General features: G+C 45.7%; 1 protein-coding gene and 1 long non-coding RNA gene across 16 annotated transcripts in view; both read right to left on the reverse strand.

The window, feature by feature from the left end:
- SLC4A11 (solute carrier family 4 member 11) overlaps positions 1 to 10,910 on the reverse strand; it is a 244,348-nt gene that overhangs the window by 116,423 nt on the left and 117,015 nt on the right. The window lies entirely within an intron of this gene.
- On the reverse strand, positions 485 to 1,386 carry LOC122459761. Its single transcript, XR_006280645.1, has 2 exons — positions 1,277 to 1,386; positions 485 to 607 (listed from the first exon to the last, which is right to left on the reverse strand). It is a non-coding gene; the product is annotated as an uncharacterized LOC122459761 (long non-coding RNA).

Below are 10,910 nucleotides of genomic sequence, written 5' to 3' on the forward strand. Positions count from 1 at the left end.
TATGGGGAATGGGGGGTCCCAGGAAGAGGTGGGGTCCCAGGACAGTTAAAGATTTGTGCATGTCCAGGTGTCACATGCAACCTTCTCCTTTGGAGTACAGTGCAGCAAGTACTGAACTGCAGCAGGATTGAACTGCAAAGGGCCGGGTGTTGAGTGCAGTGGGTACTGGGAGTCCGCAATGCTGGACTATGAGGGGGGAGGAGAGGAATGCCGCAGGTACAGGTTGGAGCCAGGAGGTTGATAACTGTGTGTTGGCCGTGTCTGGGGGGGGGGGGGGGGCGCATGGAAAAGAGTTTTGCAACAGTGGCTGCAGGGTACGGCTAGCGCAGAGCTGCTCAGTTTGCAGTGCTAGCAGTCCCTGGAGCGTGTCCGCTTGGCGCTCCATAATGTTTAAGAGCCGCTCCGTGGCTTCGTTCTGGCGCACCACATTCTCCTTTCGGTCCCTCTTCTCGCTGTTCTGCCACTCCTTCAATTCTTGTTTTCCGGCCGTGGAGTTCATCGTGACATCACACAAAGTCCTCGTTAGTTCTTCATGGCCGCTTTCTAATTCTGCTCAGCCATTCAGCCGGCATTAACATAGAGGGAGGCTGGGCTCCCAAGGTCAAATCTGTGAAGCCAAAATGCAACGTTTTACAGAACCAGGATTGTTTGCAACACACAGACCACTGATTTAAAACACGGCCACTATTTGCATACCTGTCACCAACTGGCTGACCCCAGCCAAGCACGAGCCACACGACCCCCAAAATGGTGAGTAACTGCCGGGGCAGGGGAAATCAAAGTTCCAGGACCATACTGTACACATAGCTCTTGGGGAGAGCCAGCACTCTGGGAGGGGGGCTTATAATCATTCCTGTCCCCACATTTTCCACAGGCTGTGTTCATTTTTGAAGATATCTCGCTGCTGAGGGTGAGCAAGGAATCAAGGGAGGGTCTTTGCCAAGACTGCGGCTTCTAACCTGGCCCTTATGAGGGTCGCCTGTGTGCAACAATGGTCTCCCTCCGTGACAGCAGAGTGGCGTGGGAAAGTTACCCTTAATGGGCCAAGAAACAAAGCAGCTCTGCCAAACAACCTGTGGCAGCGGATTGCCCAGTATCTCCATGAGAGTTTTCTGGAGATCTGAGGCAGATTCCCATGAAGTGAGGGAATCAATCAATACCCTGTTCCACCGCTCAGACTGGGCATGTGGTGGTATGTGCATCATACAGACACAAGCCTGCTTTCTGCAATCCTCCTACCCCCGACAACTCACCTCAGGGATTCAAAGCCACTTACCAGGGGCCTCCTCTCCTGTTTGTGTTTCACCCAGCTCAGACCACTGATTGGTTAGACTCCTTCAAGGTAGAGAAGAGCTCCTAGCTGCATACATCTCCGACGTCCAAGTCGTCCTCTGCCTCTGGGTCCCGCTTCCCCTCCACATCCTCATCCCAGATTTCCTCCTCCTGGCTCGGTCCACTCTCGACTGGCACGCGAGCCACCAAAGTATCCACAGTGGTCTTCGTAGCTGAGGTGGGGTCACCGCCGAGTATTGTGTCCAGCTCTTTGTAGAACCAGCAGCTCGTGGGCACAGCACCGGAGCGGCGGTTTGCCTCCCGCACCTTGTGGTAGGTGTTCCGCAGCTCCTTTGACCCTGCACCGCAGTGTGTCCTGGTCATGACCCCTTTGTCATGCATTGTGAAATCTGTCCGCAGGTATCATAATTCCTATGGCTGGAGCGCAGCTGGGACTGGAAGCCTCCTCTCCCCAAATGCTGATGAGGTCCAGGATCTGGAAAGATGTGCTGAGACCACTGCACGCGCCACTGAGTGAACAGGAAGGAGACTGTCAAAATTCCCAAGGAATTTAAGGGGTGGGGTTCACAGTTGGTCACCTGAGGGCAGGGCAGTGGAGTTCAAACCAAAGAGCAGAGGACAGGCACTGTGGGACACCTCCCGGAGGCCAATCGCAGAGCCGTAAATCGACCCTGGTGTCTACACGGGCACCGCGGTGCTGTACCCCGGTGCAGAGAGCTCTATGCCTCAGGGTGGCGGGTTTTTTTTTTTGTTGTTTTTTACATCACTGCAACTGCGCAGTTTCTGCGCACTCAGTGGCTTGGCCGTGTGCGCAGCTCGGGAGTTACACCACAGAACGCTGCTTTACTGCGCAGAAACTTCCCAGTGTAGACGAGGCCCAAGCGAGAACAGAGCAGCAGCGTTCAGTCCCGAAAAAACAAACAAACAGAGGACAAGATTTTGGGAAGGAAGGAGGATGTGATTGTTGAGTTGGTCTAAGTTCCAACCACAGTATTGGGAAGATTTGGAAGTGAGACAAAGAAGCAGAGGGAGGAGAATAGATGGAGGGGACATTCAGATAGAAGATTTTTAAAGAGTGGGAAAGACCACGACCAGCTTTCATTAAAAAAAGTGAGAGGTGAAGGAAGAAGGTAGAGGGAGGTCAACCGTTAGAAAGGAGTGGGGCTAAAGGGGCAGGTGAAGGGCAGACATATAGTTTTGGTGGGGACCCGACACGGGAGAGGGATAGGAGGCTATTAAGACTGGGAAGAAGTGAATGAATCTTGTTGATCTTCTATTGAAGGAGTCAGCAAAACCGAGGGGAGGCAGAACCAATGGGGGAAGTGGAATCCATGAAAACAGAAAAGTAGCATGGGTCTGTTTTTGGCAAGGCAAGATATCCAGCCTCAAAACTTGGACCATTACAATCCCCTCCCTGATCAGAAAAATACCCAGTTTCCTCATTCCTCCCTCTTCAGAGAAAAGGGGTTGGGGGAAGCAAACAAAAGTTGGTGCCTCTTGAAATGTTACAAATAAGACAAACACGTTTGGATTATAAAAGTCTCATGGAAAGTAATAACACAGACAGTATTTGAGCAGATTTCTATTTTTTTCCTCAAAATAGAAGCCTGTGGCTTAGGAACCCACAATCACTTGGGATCTCTTAATTTATTCAAGCAGACATAACACTTTCCATTTCCTTTTTTAATTGTTCTTCAAATCCATTCACATTTTGTCCATGATCTCAGCTAAACATTTTTTATTTTCCTGTTAGCTGTCTGGCAGGCAAATACACTGCATTCTCTCCCAACTCTGTAGTTCAGCAATTGATTAGGAAGAATTTACTGAAAAGTCTGGCAACAATCCATCCCCAAAGGTTTCAGAGTAGCAGCCGCATTAGTCTGTATCCACAAAAAGAACAGGAGTACTTGTGGCACCTTAGAGGCTAACAAATTTATTTGAGCATAAGCTTTTGTGGGCTAAAACGCACTTCATCGGATGCATGCAGTGGAAAATACAGTAGATAGATATAGATAGATAACATGAAACAATGGGTGTTATACACACTGTAACGGGAGTGATCAGTTAAGATGAGCTATTACCAACAGGAGAGAAACGGAAAAAAAAAACAAAAAAAAAAACCACCTTTTGTAGTGATAATCAAGATGGGCCATTTCCAGCAGTTGACAAGAAAGTCTGTGGAACAGTGGAGGGGGAGGAATAAACATGGGGAAATATTTTTACTTTGTGGAGTGAATGCATCCTTACCAATCTTTATTCAAGCCTAAATTAATGGTATCCAGTGTGCAAATTAATTCCAATTCAGCAGTCTCGTTGGAGTCCATTTTTGAATTTTTGTTGTTGTAATATTGCAACTTTTAGGTCTGTAATCGAGTGACCAGAGAGATTGAAGCATTCTTCGACTGGTTTTTGAATGTTATAATTCTTGACGTCTGATTTGTGTCCATTTATTCTTTTACATAGAGACTGTCCGGTTTGGCCAATGTACATGGTTCCTTCGCCCCTCTGAACTCTGGGGTACAGATGAAGGGAACCCGCATGAAAGACCCCCTAAGCTTATTCTTACCAGCTTAGGATAAAACTTCCTCAAGGTACAGATTCCTTTCTTACCTTGGGATCGCTGCTACCATCAAGTGATTTAACAAACAATCAGGGAAAGGACCACTTGGAGTCCTAGTCCCCCAAAATATTCCCCCAAGCCTACACCCCCTTTCCTGAGGAAGGCTTGAGCATATATCCTCAACAGTTGGTTACAAAGGGACTACAGACCCAAACCCCTGGGTCTGTAGAACAATGGAAAAAGCAGTCAGGTTCTTAAAAAGAAGGATTTTATTTAAAGAGAAAAGGTAAAAGAATCACCTCTGTAAAACTTAGGCTGGTAGTTAACCTTACAGAGTAGCAGAAAATTCGAAGAGCACAGAGGAACCCCCTCTAGCCTTAGCTTCAAAGTTACAACAAAACAGAGATAAACCTCCCTCTAGCAAAGGGAAAATTCACAAGTTGAAAAAACAAAGATAAACTAATACACCTTGCCTGGCTATTACTTACAAGTTTGAAATGAGAAACTTGTTCAGAAAGATTTGGAGAACATGGATTGATGTCCAGTCCCTCTTAGTCCCAAGAGCGAACGGCCACAGGAAATAAAAACCCAAAACAAAACCACCCCCCCCCATCAGATTTGAAAGGGAGACCCAGTCATGTTTCTACTCTGCCAGAAAACGCATATGAGGCTGCAGGAAGCGGCAGAATCTGTTCAATTATCCTGGAGTTCTGATTTTTGTTTAACGGTGTTTTGGGATAGGGATTTATGGTGGTGGTGCAGATTTCAGCTGCCCTCGATGAGATTCACATTTTCACAATGGAAAATATCCTACCAAGCTACAATACAGAGAAGCAATTTTGTGTCTTGCACAAGCTATAAAAAAACCCAACACCACTTTAAACAAAGAATGGCAGAAGACTTCGCTGCAAAAATATAAAATGCATTTACATCTAATTTGACCTGGACTTGAAATAAGATTCAGACCGTGCAATATCTAGTCAGACACATGAAACTTCAGTAAGTCACAGCATGTCACTTGTACCTATCTACATCATTTTTTCTGAATTGTTCCATCAGCGACACCATCAGTACCAGCAAAATAACTGTGCCAGTGCTTTGAAGATGGGTAGTGCCATTTAGGGCTGAAGTATTGTCAAAACTGCTTGATTGAGCCTTCACTCCAACCCCGGAGTGAAAGAGGTGGCATGCAAGTCCTTGTCCAAAAGAGGCAAGAAAAGAAATTGGGTCTCAATCACCATTGTGTCAAATGCCTTCCCGGCTCCTACTCTCCACCTTGGAGGGAGAGAGATTCACTGCTGGCCTTGTGCCAGCTTAGCTCTACCCATCCCTCTCCACGCTGCTCACTTGCTCAAGGTGGGAGAATCTGGGGTCCTCTGCTTTCCCCTGAACTCATGATCTAGGAGGTCCTTATGCCCCTCAGTCTAAGGCTGTATAGACACACAAAAAAGCTGTGTTAAAGAACACTGCAACCTTAATCAAGTCAAAAGAAAAGGAGTACTTGTGGCACCTTAGAGACTAACAAATTTATTAATTTGTTAGTCTCTAAGGTGCCACAAGTACTCCTTTTCTTTTTGCAAATACAGACTAACACGGCTGCTACTCTGAAACCTGTGATTAATCAAGTCAAACACTCCAAAACTAGGAAATGCCTGTGTAATCTTAGTTTGGCCCCCTGGTAGGTATGCATTATGATACAGTCTTTAATTACATGATCACATGCTATCTATCCCCCACAGGACCCCTCATTCAGAGCACAGGATGGGTGGTGCTCCCTAAATGAGTGCCTATTCAATATTTTGTTTTCTCCTCATTGTTCAATGTATGGCCTCAGGGCCTATTTACTGCACACTATTCAAACCCTGCTCTGAAGACAGAATTGTTGTTTTCCTCATGGGCTTTTCCATGGTGCTCATCAGTATAGTAGCCAAGTGCTCCACAGACATAAATTAATTTATCTTCACAACACCCCTGGGAGGCCGGGGGAGGAGGTGTTATCCCCATTTGACAGATGGGGAGCTCAGAAACCGAGGGAGTAGGTAAAAAAAAAAAAAGGTAAAAAATCTCCACTAAATTTTGAGTACCCAATTTCAGACACCTAGGATTTGATTTTTCACAGTACTTAGCATTATACAGCACTTCGTGCGTTTAAAGTACAGCTCCCATTGACTTTACTTGTGGCTGTGAGTGCTCAGCCCTTCTGCAAATGAGACTTCGGGTCAGTGTTACTGACTACATGTGAAAAGTCTGGGGTCCTGTGGGAAAAATAGTAGGTGATCATGAAGTTATCCGGTCATGTAATTAAGAACTGTATCAGAACACATACACATATGGGGGTTGGATTAAGGTTGCACAAGAATCCTTAATTCTGCCATGTCCTAAATTTTGACTGCTTGTCTTTCCTATCTTACTACTGTTTTTGTAATGTCGTTTTTGGGTGCAATTTTCTAGGATTTTAAAAAGCAAAATAAAAAAATTCCTGTGTGGCATCATAAGGACTCCCATATGGGTAACCAGCAAGGTTGACAGCAATAGTAGGTTGTCATCCTCTATGTGGATCAGCACTAGAGGAGAACGTACATAATTTTGCCAGGGGATTTCACAGATATTTGCTGACAGCAGATGAACAATTAGGCTCAGGAACCAGGGGTTCCATTCCAGGCTCTGGAGAGGGTATGCTCTAGGGTGCACACACTCTTGTGCCTATCCCAAATTTAACTCCTTCTGCCCCATCCTCTCTAACCTGTCCAGTTCCCAGTCCTGTCTCTTCCCCAACATTGACTCCATGTCCCCGTCTCCACTCCTCAGGCTTCTCATCCCAGCCCTAGTCTCCCAGCCCAGACAGTCCCAGGTTCTGCTCTGGGCACACTGTCCAAGTCCAAATCTTCCCTTCCATTCCCACTCTCTTCCCCTTCCTGCATTCAGTCTCAACTCCTTACCCAGACAGTTCCAATTCTCCCCGCGCATGCCAGCTCCTTGTCAGGTTCATCATCCCTCCTCCTGCCCACATTCCCCCCCCCCATTTCCTACTCCAAGTCTCCTCGTCCAGCCAATTCCAATCCCCCCCCCCCCAGCTCCTTGTCCAATCTCAATGCTCTCCCTGCCACACCCCAGCCACCTGGCTCCAAGTCTCACCTCTTGGAGCTGGTGATGGAAACAAGCCCCAGTTTCTCTCCCCCCGCCCTGGCTCCCAGACCCACCTCTCCAGCTCCCAGTCCATCTCCTTGCTCAGCTAGTCCCAGTCTCACCAGACTTGGTCCCAATCTACTCCTCTTTCTTTCTCCTTGTCTAACTTTTGTCCCTCTGCATTAAAATCAGACAGCTTCCTCCTCCATGCTCCCCGGCTACCAGCACAGGTAGTCACCGAGAGCACAGAGATAGGCTACCTGCTCTCAATTCCAGTACTTAACACAGAGCAGCCATTATAGGGAAATGTCCTGCTTTGGCCCTTAGCCCTGGCTGGAGCATGCACAGTTCTGTAGGGATGGCACATGCAATCTGGTCACAAGTAGGAGCTGTAAGAGACCGGAGCCTGCTCAGCGAGGATGGAATCCTAGGAGATTTTAGCTGCTAAAAAACACAGTCTCTACTGAGCACGTGCGAACAGCTGTTTTTCAAAGGCTTATGACTTGGCCAAAATGTGCACCTTTCATGGGGATGGCAAAAGTCACATCCCTGACATAGGCCACACCTTGCCAAATTTCAAGTCCATGCTCCAAAGCATGGGGGATGCTAAAGCTTTTATAGAAAAGGTCACTTGAACTTTTGAACATGGGCAAAAGCCAATGAATTTTCCCCATTCTCTGAAACAAGTGAACTGCTTTGGCTGAAATTTTCCAAACACACTGCATGTGAAATTTCAACCCAGTCCATTGAGGTTTGGCAATACTATAAGCAACGGGGGGCGGGGGGGGGGGGGGGGGAACAGTGCCTTACCATCAGAAGTGTCAGGCGACCCTAATAATCAACTGTACAATCAGCCCTGCCAATAATAGGAAATCTAATAAACATGATAAACAAGAACTGGATAAGTTCATCAATGGCTATTAGCCAGGATGGATAATGAAGGTGTCCCTAGCCTCTGCTTGCCAGAAGCTGGGAATGGGCGATGGGATGGATCACTTGATAATTACCTGTGGTCTTCATTCCCCCTGGGGCACGTGGCACTGGCCACTGCTGGAAGACAGGATACTGAGCTAGATGGACCTTTGGTCTGACCCAGTATAGCCGTTCTTATGCAACAAAGCTAGCATCCTGCTAACTGCACCAACTTAGTGGGAGGTTTTCACAGGCACAAAGGGCAGCTAGTTGCCCAATTCCCATTGAAAATCATGCTTTGAAAGTCAGTGGGAGTTATGCACCTAATTGTCCTTTGTGCCTTTGAAAAAGTCACAGCCTTAAATTCTCACTGTGAGAGGTTCGCTGTAACAAGACTACTCATCAATAATTGCTTCATTTTACATGCCAGCCTATTTGAGATACGTGCGGCTAGACCATAGCTCATTTAATGAGATCCACCTTACATTGAAAGTCCTCAAAAAGCGGGTGTACAAAGTATAAGTAGAGAAAACACTGTATGATGGACTTTGTAGAGATCAGCAGTTGGGACAACAAGTGTGTGAAGTACACAATAGCACAAGCAATTTAAGGGCCGTCTAATATGAACACAAAAAGAAAAGGAGTACTTGTGGCACCTTAGAAACTAACAAATTTATTTGAGCATAAGCTTTCGTGAGCTACAGCTCACTTCATTATTTCCATCAGTGTATTGGGCATAATTCTAAACATTAACTGGAGCAGGCAAATGGCACTGAAGGGAGAACAGCATTGCATTTCAAATGATCAGTCATTTCTCCTTGTAGCAAGATTTAGATGTTGCATTGCACGGAGAACACAGATGCTAAGTAAAGACAGATTTTTGTGACCCTATATTTGAAAACTGACATCTTGTTTACATAAGAATCTTTCTCCCTAGTTTCAGAGTAGCAGCCGTGTTAGTCTGTATTCGCAAAAAGAAAAAGAGTACTTGTGGCACCTTAGAGACTAACAAATTTATTAGAGCATAAGCTTTCGTGAGCTACCGCTCACTTCATCGGATGCATTTGGTGGAAAAAACAGAGGAGAGATTTATATACACACACAGAGAACATGAAACAATGGGTTTATCATACACACTGTAAGGAGAGTGATCACTTAAGATAAGCCATCACCAGCAGCGGAGGGGGGGGGGGGGGAAACCTTTCATGGTGACAAGCAAGGTAGGCTAATTCCAGCAGTTAACAAGAATATCAGAGGAACAGTGGGGGGTGGGGTGGGAGGGAGAAATACCATGGGGAAATAGTTTTACTTTGTGTAATGAGTCATCCATTCCCAGTCTCTATTCAAGCCTAAGTTAATTGTATCCAGTTTGCAAATTAATTCCAATTCAGCAGTCTCTCGTGGGAGTCTGTTTTTGAAGCTTTTTTGTTGAAGGATAGCCACTCTTAGGTCTGTGATCGAGTGACCAGAGAGATTGAAGTGTTCTCCAACTGGTTTTTGAATGTTATAATTCTTGACGTCTGATTTGTGTCCATTCATTCTTTTACGTAGAGACTGTCCAGTTTGGCCAATGTACATGGCAGAGGGGCATTGCTGGCACATGATGGCATATATCACATTGGTAGATGCGCAGGTGAACGAGCCTCTGATAGTGTGGCTGATGTGATTAGGCCCTATGATGGTATCCCCTGAATAGATATGTGGACAGAGTTGGCAACGGGCTTTGTTGCAAGGATAGGTTCCTGGGTTAGTGGTTCTGTTGTGTGGTGTGTGGTGGCTGGTGAGTATTTGCTTCAGGTTGGGGGGCTGTCTGTAAGCAAGGACTGGCCTGTCTCCCAAGATCTGTGAGAGTGATGGGTCGTCCTTCAGGATAGGTTGTAGATCCTTGATGATGCGTTGGAGAGGTTTTAGTTGGGGGCTGAAGGTGATGGCTAGTGGCGTTCTGTTATTTTCTTTGTTGGGCCTGTCCTGTAGTAGGTGACTTCTGGGTACTCTTCTGGCTCTGTCAATCTGTTTCTTCACTTCAGCAGGTAGATGACTCATTACACAAAGTAAAACTATTTCCCCATGTTTCAGAGTAGCAGCCGTGTTAGTCTGTATTCGCAAAAAGAAAAGGAGTACCGGTGGCACCTTAGAGACTAACAAATTTATTAGAGCATAAGCTTTCGTGAGCTACAGCTCACTTCATCGGATGATAAATCTCTCCTCTGTTTTTTCCACCAAATGCATCCGATGAAGTGAGCTGTAGCTCACAAAAGCTTATGCTCTAATAAATTTGTTAGTCTCTAAGGTGCCACCGGTACTCCTTTTCTTATTTCCCCATGGTATTTCTCCCCCCCACCCCACCCCCCACTGTTCCTCTGATATTCTTGTTAACTGCTGGAATTAGCCTACCTTGCTTGTCACCATGAAAGGTTTTCCTCTTTCTCCCCCCCCCGCTGCTGGTGATGGCTTATCTTAAGTGATCACTCTCCTTACAGTGTGTATGATAAACCCATTGTTTCATGTTCTCTGTGTGCGTGTGTGTATATAAATCTCTCCTCTGTTTTTTCCACCAAATGCATCCGATGAAGTGAGCTGTAGCTCACGAAAGCTTATGCTCTAATAAATTTGTTAGTCTCTAAGGTGCCACAAGTACTCTTTCTTTCTCCGTAGTCATTACATTTGTGGGGGGGTGGGAAAAGAAGAGAAACTGAGAGACAAAAAATTGATAAACTGTAAAAAAAAGTTATGTAGTCAATATCTACACGGGAGCTGTAAAATTATGACTGGTTTTGTTTTTGGGTGGCATTCACATGCTCAATATGCTAATGCCATGAGTATTAGGCCAATTATTGTAACTTGAAAGGGATTTTTCATTTTACCCTCAAGCATTCCAAGCAATGTACATTTTAAAAATATAACCCTGATAACAAAAAAAAAATTTAACAGCACAGTGTTTATAAGCACTGGTGTTCAACTAGCAACTCAAGCTCGACGATCCCCACTCTGATAACTTAATTTTAAGTCTTACGATAAA

This window comes from Dermochelys coriacea, chromosome 4 (assembly GCF_009764565.3).
Source record: "Dermochelys coriacea isolate rDerCor1 chromosome 4, rDerCor1.pri.v4, whole genome shotgun sequence".
Classification (NCBI taxonomy): domain Eukaryota; kingdom Metazoa; phylum Chordata; order Testudines; family Dermochelyidae; genus Dermochelys; species Dermochelys coriacea.